General features: G+C 37.8%; 1 long non-coding RNA gene across 3 annotated transcripts in view; it reads left to right on the top strand.

Moving 5' to 3' along the window:
- The window catches only part of LOC129045373 (uncharacterized), a 716354-nt gene that overhangs the window by 206402 nt on the left and 497486 nt on the right, over window positions 1–12466 (top strand). For all 3 annotated transcript variants that reach the window (XR_010409492.1, XR_010409491.1, XR_010409490.1), the window contains one exon: window positions 8770–8839. This is a non-coding gene — a long non-coding RNA (uncharacterized LOC129045373). The remainder of the gene's footprint in view (window positions 1–8769; window positions 8840–12466) is intronic.

Raw genomic sequence — 12466 nt, 5'->3', positions numbered from 1 at the left:
GGGTCCATTTCTGGGCTCTCTATTCTGTTCCATTGATCTCTGTGTCTGTTTTTGTACCATACTGACATTATTATGAGATTATTTTATTAATTATTTTTTGGTAGGTTATTGTCATATTAAAAATCCCAATAAATTGCCTAGCTACAATAATTACTGTTCATGAATGCCTACAATGTCACAGATCTGTGGTAAGTATTATTATATTTAATTCTTATACCAATACAGAATTACAGGGCACTTACTATGTTCTAGAGAATGTGTTAAGTACTTCATGCAATGTTATCTCACTTATCTTACCACTTAGAAAATTAAATATATAACATACCCTTTTTTCAGAGGAGAAAGTTGAGCCTCTGTGAGGTTAGATAAGTTGTTCAAGGTGACACAGTCATAAGGGACAAAGTAGGGATTCAAAATTGAAGTCAGTTTAGCTGGAGCCCACAGCCATTTCTTGGACCCTGGACCACCTCCCGAAGGTGTGACTCTTGTCCCTCTGTTACTGCTTGCCTCAACACCAGAAACTATTGATCTTCTCCTGAACAATAGTGGACTTAATTCATTAATGCTGTTATTCATTCATTCATTCATTCATTCATTCATTCAATAAACATTGATTGTATTAGGATTTGGATTTTCAAAAATGGAAAAGTTATAGCTCCCACCCTGGAGGAACTCATGGTCTGATGGAGAAACAGACATGCAAAAATTTACTTTTATAAAATTCAATCCGTTTTATAAAGAGGTATGCACATATGGCAAAACTCTGAGGCTCTTCTGACAAAACCTCTGAACTTAATGAAGACATTTTTTTTTTGTTTTTTATTTGTAGTAAGAAATGCGTTGTAGACCATGATCAGTATGCATCTATACACATAAAATTGAAAAAAAAATTCATGAAAAATACTTATGTCTAGTATGGATACTGTGTTCTAACCTTGCTTATTCTTTTTTATTCTCTTGAAATAAAACTTCTGGTCTTGACAGGTGGTAAGAAGATGTGACAGTTAGTCTAACTCTTAAGAGATGAGGCAGATATTGCCAGATAAAGTAGGAAAGGGTATTCTGGGCAAAGAATGACTGTACAGAGGTCCTGAGGCAGGAAAAGTGGTGTGAAGGGGAGGGGGCTCAAGTTGAAATTGGGAAGATAGATGAGCACCAGTTTGTGAAGGTTGTGAAGAGCCTATGGGTGAAGATATAATAATAGTACTTTGTTCTTTAGATCAGTGCTTCTCAAACATGAATGAATATATGAATCACCTGAAGATCTTGTTAAGATGCAGATCTGATTCATTAGACTTGGAGTAAGGTCCCAGTTTCTGCATTTCTAACAAGGTTCCAGGTGATGCATTTTGGTTAGTAAGGCTCTACAGCACTAGATAGCATTGAAAGGTTCAGTTAGAACAGTGACATGGGTAGATTTTTCCTTTAAAAACATCATTGTAATGGCCAGGTGGAGGATGAATTTTGAGGATTAGGAAGGAAGCTCAGTTTGGAGGTTACTATAGTTGCTTAAGTCATCGCTGCTTCAGATCCTAATTAGAGTAATAGGAGTTTGATTGAAAAGAAGAGGAGAAACCATAGAGAAATTTGTAAGATGTAATTCCAAGGTTTTGCTGATTACTTAGAGGTTGACACAGAAAAACCAACAAGGATGGCCATTTGTTGCTTGAGAAACTAAGAGTTGCTTTTTACCAATCTAGAAAGGGGGGGCACCTGGGTGGCTCAGTCAGTTGAGAGTCAGGCCCTTGATTTCAGCTCAGGTCATGATCTCAGGGTCGTGAGTTGGAGTCCCACATCAGTCTCTGTGCTCAGTGGGTAGTCTGCTTGAGATTCTCTCTCTTTCCCTCTGCCCTTCCACCTGCTTGCGCACGCTCTCTCTCTCTCTTTCTTTCTCTAAAGTAAATCTTTAAAAAAATGTAGAATGGGAAGAATGCATGTTTGGGCTCTCTCTATTTCTTTCTCTCTCTATTCCTACCTCTCTCTCTCCCCTTGTCCCCCCTTCTCACTTGCTCCCTCATTCCCTGCAGAGTTGTGGAAGACAATGGGTTAGGTTTTAGCATATTGAACTTGAACTTGAGCTGGCTTTAGGACTGGTGCTGGAGGGTGGATTTGGGAGTCATTAGCATATAGATCATAGGTGATCCCAAAGAGGGAGAGATGGCCAGAGATGTGTAGTATGAAGAAGATCAAGTCAAAGTGCTTTTTGGGGATGAAGGAGAGTCCCTCACTGAAGTTGGTGGAGTCAGAAACACGGAATTGGAGGGATTAGAGAATCAGGGAAGTGGTTGGAGTCCAAGAAGCCACAGAGGGAGAGTTTCAAGGAAGATGAGTGAGCAAGTTGATAGAGTTAATCAAGGGAATTACCACTCTTCCTGAATGAGGCCATAGAGAAGACAAGAGGATCAATTAAAGAACACTGAGAAACTATTATATTTTCAGGACCATATATGACCTCAGGAAAGGTCTGGAAGGTCTGGATATAACATATCAAGGGAAAAAAATGGACCCATATTGATTGACCGTAAGGCACAAGGAAAAGGGAGGATTCAAATATATTGCCAGTATAATGGGTCTGGGCACTTAGGGTCACACATGAACAGAATCAGAGAAGTTAGGAAAGGGAGCTGTTTTTTGGTGGGATGGGGCAAATAGATATTTTGGATATATTTAGAAATGTCCTGTAGCTTACCTGAAGTATGGCATTAATTTGGGTGGAAAGTCAGGGTTAGAAATTTAAATTTTAAATACCATCCACAGACAAGTGGTATAAGAACGGGGTTCCCTGTAGTTCTGAAAAGTGAAGAGCATGTGTTTTAGACCTGGAGTCAATTTATCTTGTCTCATTTAGAGAAGCCAAATTATATATTACATATTATTTTACTCATATCATATCATATGCCTTGGTGCGTGAGATACTGTTGGTTGTATTGATGGCAGGGAAGAGCTTGTGAAGAAGACAATGATGAAACTCCCAGGCAGAAGGTTATCCCAGAGAATTGGTGGCCAGTTCACTGATAAAGAGCACATAACCAACTCTGCCACTCAATCTAAATCATCATTCTTAATCTGTCTGCATACCAGTCTGGCTCCCTTCCAAGGCCTGTTGACACATGCAGTGCCATTCTGCAGATTAATAAGATGTTCCTTCTGGGTGGATGAGTTACAAAATAGCACCCTTCCTCCCAGCTATTGAAGTCCAGCCCTAGGACATACCACTTGGTCAGCATAAATCGTGGCTGGATTTCACCCCCATTTTACCCCCATGGTCTCTGGGTGAACTGTACAGATTGCACAACTAACAGCACATAGCAGCCCTTCTGTCTCTCTCTCTGTCTCTCTCTCTACTCTCTCTCACTGTCTCCCTTCCTCTTCTCCTACCTTTCCCCCCCTTCCTCTCCTTGCCATTGGATGATAATAAGATGAAAGAGTTGGCATTCAGGAAGCAATATTTTCATATTCTTTTTTATTTTATTTATTGTATTTTTTCATATTCTTTTAAAAAATTGTGGTAAAATATACATAACATAAAATTCACCATTTTTTTAAAGTGTACAGTTCAGTGGCCCTAAGTACATTCACTTCGTTGTACAACTATGACCACCATCCATCTCCAGAACTCCTTCTTATCTTGAGAAACTGAAACTCTGTATCCATTAAGCAATAATTCCAAATTTTCCTTTTCCCCTAGCCTCCGGCAACCACCATTCTACTCTCTTGTCTATTTGAGTTTGACTACTCTAAGTACCTCATACAAGTGGAATTATACAGTATTTGTCCTTTTTTTTTTATAATTTTCCCTTTCCTTTTTTTTTTAATTCTTATGTTAATCCCCATACATTACATCATTAGTTTTAGATGAAGTGTTCCATGATTCATTGTTTGTGCATAACACCCAGTGCTCCATGCAGAATGTGAGTATTTGTCCTTTTGCATCTGGCTTATTTCACTTAGCATAATATCTTCAATATTCATCCATGTTGTAGCATGTATTAGAATTTCCTTTTTAAGACTGGATAATATTCCATTGAATATCCAATAATATTCCATTGAAAATACCACGTTTTGTTTATCCATTCATCTCTCTATGGACACTTGAGTTGTTTCTACCTTTTAGCTATTGTGAATAATGCTGCATGTACAAATATCTGTTTGAGTCCCTACTTTCAATTCTTTTGGATATATATCCAGAAGTGGAATTGTTGGATCATATGGCATTTTCATATTCTTGAATGTTGTTTCTTATTAACTGACGTCTCTTCAAAAGTCTAGCACTTAGCTTTGACACTTTTTCTTGCAATAAAGGCATAATACACATGTAAGTCATGTATTGAGTAATTCAGTTCTGCTTTCTTCACCTTCAACTATGCTCTGTCACATTCCTGATTCTTAATAATAATTTGGGAGATTTTGGTAACTTTCCAGTCACTGTTAGTTACTAAAGACTAGCACAGCCCAATTACTAGGCTCACACATTTCCCTGTCCTTACCCTCCCACCCCCATCCTTCCCCTACCCCCTAGTTCAGGCTTGACAAAAGGCCCAGCAGGGTTTGGGGGCAGGGTTCTGCTCTTCCATACACCTCCCTTTCTGTCTTCAGGTTCTAGCTCCCCATGGGTAGGAAGAGGGAAAGCAACTGCCTACCTCTTGGCCTTTACTCCCTTTTCTAGACATTCCATAGAGAGTCCTTTCCTTGGTTGCACCCTATAGTCTATATTTAGCTGCCACTGCAATTGATTAGGTCACTACTCCGGCCCTGTTGTTGAAACTTCTTATGTTTATGATTCCTTGGCTTTGTCTTTTGCCCCTAACTGAATCAAAGCTGTTTGTGTTACATACATCCTATATATGTTGGCATTGTGTATATCTCCCCGGGTTCATCCCTGAGTCATTTGGCTGGATTTTCCTGTTGTCAGATACCTTTGCTAACCCAGATATTGACAACTTCTTCGGGTGGGAATTTTGTGGATCTATTATGCTTAGATTTTACTTTTTTGCATTTTAGGGATTAAGTTTAGTTCCCAGTTATTGAAGCACATCTCATCTCCAGATCTTAGGGCTAAGAACTAAGAACTAGATTCTGACTTTCCCCATAGCCTGGTCTACCTCTATTAGATAAACACTGCATGGTCTTTGGGGCTCCCCCTAGTTCTACTTCTTCATAAACTAACTTTTATAAAAATAAGAATTTTGGGGAGGTGCCTGGTTGTCTCAGTTAAGCATCTGCCTTCGGCTCAGGTCATGATCCTGGGGTCCTGGGATCGAGCCCCACATTGGGCTCCCTGCTCAGTGGGGAGTTTGCTTCTCTCTCTCCCTCTGCTCCTTCCCCTCCCCCTGCTCCTGCTCTCTCTCTCTCAAATAAATAAATAAAATCTTTTTAAAAAGGATTTTTTTAAAAAAATTAAAATTGTTCATTCAAAATTTAAAAATCAAAAAATATAAAAAGAAATAATATCACTTGAAATTACATTATTCAGGAATAAATACTATTGCCACATAATGCACATAAATATGATATAGATATAGACATATAGATATAGATATAGATATTGTTGAGGTCACATAATACAGAGATTTTTGAATACTGAGTTTTTCACTAAGTATGAATATTTTTCCATGTCACTATGAAACAAGATCTCGAGTGGGCATATTGCATTCTATTGTATTTATTTATCACAATTGAGCTGATAATTTTCCAGATTTTGAGCATTTATAGTAATAATAACAATATCTAATACTTACTCAGTACTTACTGTGTTAGTCACTTTTTAAGTGTTTTATATATGTTAACTCGTTTAATTCTCATAACACACTTTAAAGATTCCCATTTTACAGGTAATAAAACTGACACATAGAGAGGTTAATTACCAAAGTTATAAGGTTGTAATTGGAAGTTGATCAAGTTGTAATTGGAACTCAGCTAGTCTGGCTCTAGAATTTGTAATCCTAACCACTATCCTGTTACTGTCTGACTCACTGTATAGGTATCTTTGTGGAAAACAAAATCTTTATCTGCATTTTTGATGGTTTCTACTCGGAAGATTCCTAGAGGTGGAATAACTAGGTCAAGAGTTATGAAGGCTTTCAAACTTTTGAAGAATGCTGTCCAGTTACCCTCCGGAAAACTTATACCCATCCACATTTACATCAATAGTAGAAAGAGCTTTCCTGCACACCGGCTTCAATCAATGTTGTTTAACTCCCCCTTAATAACTTTGTGATCTCTCCAAATAGTTCAAATAGTTGAGGGATCCAGGGTTCTAAAGAAACAAAGGACATTTACAAAAATGCAGATTCTTTTGTATATATGCCTCAGATTACACTATATCCTGTTTTATTGAACTACATATAAATGACCTTCCTTATGTCATCACTACTATATGTGTGAGTGTGTACTGAGACTGCTTGTGACCAAGATTTGGGGGGTCATTACACCTGTCAAGAGTGCCCTTTCAAATATAGTCTTATTTTGACAGCTGCTGTCATGGGTGATATTTATGGTATTTTCTCAAGCTTTTAGGCAGTTGGAAGTCCTTTTACATTGATAATCTTATACTACTCTTTGGGTTTAAAAAATATGCAGCACAGTAAAAATATATCCTGCTCACATGTATTTTTTAAAAGATTTTATTTATTTACTTGAGAGAGAGAGAGAAACTACAAGCCAGGGGAAGGGGCAAAGGAGGAAGGAGAAGTGGACTCCCTGCTGTGCAGGGAGCCCAACTCGGGGCTCAATCCCAGGACCATGGGATCATGACCTGAGCTGAAGACAGACACTTAATGGATGGAGCCAGGCAGGTGCCCAGCTCACATGTATTTTTACTCTGCATTAGCTTTATGTAGTATGCAGAGTCTTACAGAGTATCTGCATCTCCAGGTAACAGTAACCTTTGGTAACCTGGGTTTTATCTCTGGAACATAAATTCTCTATTACCATCCTGAATTCAAGGAATACTGAGACTAGAGGGCAGAAATGCCAGTTATTTTTTTTTTTAAGAAAGGTTGAAGAAAATTCCATGGAAATGTAACAGGGAAGACAATTTTAGCAATTTCTACAGTGATTTGGACAACTTCAATTTGGAATCTAAAGTAGTCCTTGTGATTGGATAAAAATTAATCACCTGTCCTGCACTAGTTCTTTGGATTAGTATTTTATCTTCACTCTCTTCCGAGAGAGTCTTCATGGAGTCACACGTTTCATTCTGCTTCGTTAAGATTCTGTGTCTTTTAGTGTCAGGTACAGCTTAGTCTTTGAAAAGCTTTAGATTCCAAGTCAGTGCACGAGAGGCAGGCGAGAGGCTGGAAACCTGAAGCAAATAACAAACGCACAGTCTACTGTGTAATATCTGGAAGCCTGTGTTGCTTGTGATTCTTTTTAGTTTTTATTTTTAAGTGTGACTCTTGGTAGAAGCTTTGTCTTGAACACAATGCTGTTGTTAAGAGCGAGTGAAATGACTGGAGCTGTGCTGAGGAAAAAAAGTGCGCTGAAGGATTTAGAGCCGACCACTATAACCCAAATGCTGCAATTATCTGCAGCTGAAAACAAGTAGCTTTTAATGTGTCCATTTGGCCAAGAAGAGAGAGGAGAATTATAGACTATTGCTCTTTCCTTTTCCTGCTCTCAGACTCTGTCTTCTTCTTTATATAGTTTATCATCCATAATTTCAGGATGTATTTTGCTTCTTTAAGCTGTTTTATCTGTAGGCTTATGAGGTCACTCATGTGTGAATTCCTTTGTTAGTCATCTCACCTTTTGCCTTGATGATAGAAAATTGATCAGGCCTAAAGTACAAGTTCAATAGACAACCCCCTTGGTCCTTTGTCTAGGAGAATAGCTACCATTGAAGGCCATGAGCAGGTTGCTATTAATATGACAGCCTGCTCTATCTCCCACTGTAATTTATAATGAAATACCTAATCTCCATTATTTTGATCCAAGCAGGCGATCCCATGAAAAAGTCTTTTCATCCAGTTCCCAATGGCTGTTACATGAGAAATGGCAAACCAATAATTTTTGTCAAGTTTTTTAAGCCAACAGAAATGCTTTTCCACTGCTACAGTTTCAAAAGGCACAGATAAAGCTCATTCACTGAGATGAATGAAAAAGCCATCTGGGGTTTTTCTTTTTGACTTCCTTTCCTTTTCTCCATCCTTGTAATCAAATTTGAGCAAAATCAAATGGGGCTTTCTATGAAAGTACCTTTTGTTGATCTGAACGAGCTGGTAATTTACAAAATACCCTTCCTTTGTGAGGAAGGCTAAAGAAAAAAAGAATCAGTAGCTTTTAAAGCTGGGCCTTAGTGGGACTCTAAATGCAATGAAAGCAGTCTGTGTTGAGAGATTGAAATGCATTTCAAAGCCAGGCCTGACTCAGGGTACAAGGAAGAACAGACCTATGTGCATTTTGTAGGAAGAAAAATGTGAATGGAAAAGGGAGAAAGGGAGAGAAACAGGGGGAAAATCTGGATAATACATTAAAGTAACAGTAATTTTGGAGATGCATTCGTCTTACTGAAATTGTGTACGTAACCAGTGATACCGAAGTTGGATATTTGCTCAATCAGGATGCTCAACAATTTGAGCCTTTACTTTAAAGTTTGGAGCTGCATGGGTTTGTGGAGAAAGTCAGCTTGGGATGTGTGTGATGTTTTTCTCCAACTTTTCCTTTTTCTTCTTTGCTTTGGGATCTTGTGGGAAGTACCTCAAGAAAACCTGAAGATGTTAATATTTCAGACAACTAATACTTGCTGTTTTCCCTCTTTTTGCCTGCTAGACTTCCTCGTGGCAGTAATTCTTCTCCACCCCTTTGAATTCAGAAAGATGGCATAGAAATCTCAGAAACAGTAAGTAATGTGTGATATTTTCTTCAATTACTTTTGATAGTCAGTTGTAATAAAGCTGAAATTTGGTTATTGGAGGAGTTTGGAATCATCATGCATGCCTAGACGGAAAATAGGTTTTGTGGAGCATTTGCATTTTTAGAGAGCAATTACTTTTGGTTTGGTATAATTGTTTATCACAATATTACTATCATAATACTGAATGTGTTTTTCATTACTGCTCTATCCTGTATGTTCTGATAGCTAAGTATTGTGTGGCACATAATGTATGCATTCTTAGCACAACAGTTTAAGAAACAATGTAAAAATTGTAGGGAACTATCTTTGGAGATGTTTTCTTGTTTCATGCACCACACAGTCTTCCTCATACATTTATAGTTTTGATTCCTAGTAGTCATATTTTCTGAGGACTTTTCTATTTGTGCTTGAAATAAAATTCTTCTATAAATTATATGAGTTTATTTTTTCAAAGTAAATACCCAGAGAAAGACAAGAGTTGTTTTGATATTACAAACCAATCAAACAATTTTTAAGGTGGCTTAAGCTACATGTCTTAGTCAAGCATTGTAACTAAAATAAAAATGCTTCATTTAGAGGTATTTTTCTCCCTTTAGGAAAGTGAAAAGTCTGTTTTCATCTTTCCCCAAATAAGACACATATGTGTTATCTGAAGACATAATTCCTTGAATTAGAGTACGTGTCACAAGTATTTTTTTTTAACGTAGATGCCGCATTGGCATTTCTGAGTAACTATGGTGCATGCTTTAAATATGTAAATGCCTTAGTCAGAATGAAGTGATATGGGGCCGCATCAGTTCTAATGTCTCCGTGATGGCTTGAACAGAATATGCATTAGCATGGGCATTGCCAAAGCAAGTGCGACCTGAGAATTCCACATAGGCAACCAAGAAACCTTTGTTTCTGGAGCCAAGAAACAAAACAAGATTAAAGGAAACCAAGACCTATGTTGTTTAACCCTTCAGGTGACCATCAGCCTTTCTTAGAGCTGCAGAAATGGGGAATGGAATCCAGATAGTTTTACAACTCTCTATGAGGGCCAAACCCATTTCCCTTCTAGCTGTTCCTCATAACAAATCTAAATTCCTGGAAGTCTGTGTTTAAGATGAGGTCTGTTTTCTCTGCCTTTGCAGCTTTAGGTCTCTTTTCCAACTTCCTACAATATTTATCTGTGCCTGTGGTTTTGAGCCATTTGCTGCCTCCTAATGCCTAACTTTAAAATAGCATATGTGGCAAACTGCCAAGACGGTGGCAGTGGGGTATTGGTTTATATTGGTATTGAAGTTCCAAGGTTGTTGTTACCCATAATTTACAACAGTTGCTGTACAACAGATGATTAAAACCTGAGGGGTGGGTGGGAGGGACAAGAGTAAAACTAATTGGTGACCTTCTTGATGGATCTAAGTGTGGTTTCTTCCTGTGAAAACAAGTTGGATTGTTGTGTTGTCTGCGTGGACATGATGTTCTAGATAATCTGTACGGTGCCATTGTAATCATTGCCTACAATCTTAGATTGATAGAGAAGCACAATATAAAGATCTTTTGTTTGAGAGATGTAATTAATTATACCAGTTATGCAGATTTTTTCTCATAATATTGATTTCGTTCCCTTTTATGTAAATTAAGCTTGTTAAATTAAAATTATTGGGTTTTTTTAGCTCTTAAAAGAAAAAGTTTATTATTTAGGAATGTCATTGTTGTTTTTTGCTAATCCATATTAGTACCTGGGCAGTAATACTTTGTCTTTTGCTTACTAGTTTCATGTCTAGTCAATCTTACAAGCATTTTGCCAATTTCTCCTTGTGTTATCATTAAGTACTTTTGGTAAAAGCTAGAGATATTCTGTCTTGATATAGTTGTAAAAACTATGTGTAAAGACATGTTAAGGAATAGATAATCAGGCCTGAAAATCAGCTAAGATTCCTGCATGCTCAGTTTATTGAGGATTAACTGTTTCAAAGCTTTTGCTAGTAGAGAATGAATGTTTCCTTTTCCCCTCAATGTAGGTATAAGCATTATCCTGTAAGCACCTGGCATTTTTGGGTACTGGAGAGCTAGGTATTTCCTACCTAACCACTGGGGCAAGGGGAACCTTCCCAAATCTTTTGTTTGTAGGCTTTGTATTCCTAGATATAGAAATCTGATAATATTGCACACTTTGCTCTTTGCTAAGCCAAAACAAAAACAAACAAACAAACAAAAAACCACTCCTAGAAAGTTTAGAAATCCAAATCTTTGTGGTGTCTTCAAAAGTTATCAGAGGAAAGGAAAAACGAACACACTTGTTAAGTGTCTGAAGCATCTGATATTGATTTTAAAGTTTTGTTTTCCTTTATGTAAAATTAAAAGTTCCTTGAGCTTTGTGTTAGGAACTAGATGCTACCTTTTTATTACACTAGTGGTATTGAGGTTTCAGTGCTTTCATGGATGAGCAATAGAATCCAAAGGTAGAGATGAGGCTCATGCAGCCCCAGTCCTTCTAGGATAGGATAGGAGCCCTGCCCCCTGCATAAGCTCTGCCAGTAGAAGCTATTATCTGCAGATTGTTCTTTTTATAATCTTCAGCAGGATCAAGTAAATCTGCCCATGCTTTGATGTGCTGACAAGCTATAGATTGCTTGACTAATCAGTGTGTGTTAAGAGGTCACATTTTCTAGTGTTCAGGATGCAGGAAAGTGGTTGGCTTGGTTTTAATTCCAGTTTTGTGTTGATGAAAGCTCTGTGCTGATCACTGACATCTTTGGGCCTTGCTTCCCTCAGGTGTCGAATGGGAACATTATCTGTCCCTTGTTTGTTTGTTTTTTCTTGCCTCCTATGGATGGGCAGACATTTTGCCATGAATATGATGGTTGGGTCTGGTCAGCTAAGATGGTGATGACATAATGACAAAGAAGATAAGACCAGGTTTCCACAGACATGCTCCCCTGCTAATCCCAGATTGGAATCACCTTTTTATGACAAAAGGGACAAGGTACAGGGCAGGTTTTGATCAATGCCAAGGTCATTCCAATTATTGGTCAGACAACTCCATGAAACCATAAACATGGCAGCAGCATCTGAAGTGGAAGAAAATTCACAGACTCCCATCATGCCCTAAAATTCAGTATGGGGAAACTGGGAACATAAGAGGCAGAAAAACTCTGTCACATACACACAAACTACGTTTTACAAGGGTTTTGATGTAGGTTGTAATGTAATATGATAGATATAAATAATAACTAAACAATTAGGAATAGAGAAAATATAAATTAGTTTAAGACTTTGGAAAAAAAAATAACACACATATGAAGGCCATGCATTTCAAAGGTTTTTTGTTTTTGTTTTGTGGGTTTTTTTGAGTCATAGACTTGGCCAGAGTTTTTAGCAGCTACAACAAAAATAGCAAAAAAAAAAATCATCATCAAAAGGGTAACTTCCATATAGTGGATATCTTATACATATTAGCCATAATTCTCACAACCACCCCAAAGTCTGTTATCATTACCTTCATTTCACGGTGGTGAAAACGCAGAATCAGAGAGATTCAGTGACTGGCCTCTAGTTACACAGGAAGCATGTGGCTATGTAGATTAAATCTGGGCATCAAAACCTGGGCCTTCCTTGAGCAACATA

The sequence above is a fragment of the Mirounga angustirostris genome, unplaced genomic scaffold (genome assembly GCF_029215605.1).
Source record: "Mirounga angustirostris isolate CCGP_5_RB_7025 unplaced genomic scaffold, mMirAng1.0.hap1 SCAF_1, whole genome shotgun sequence".
In the NCBI taxonomy this organism is placed as follows: Eukaryota; Metazoa; Chordata; class Mammalia; order Carnivora; family Phocidae; genus Mirounga; species Mirounga angustirostris.
The sequence above is the reverse complement of the archived record's forward strand: the minus strand, read 5'-3'. Positions and strand labels throughout refer to the sequence as shown.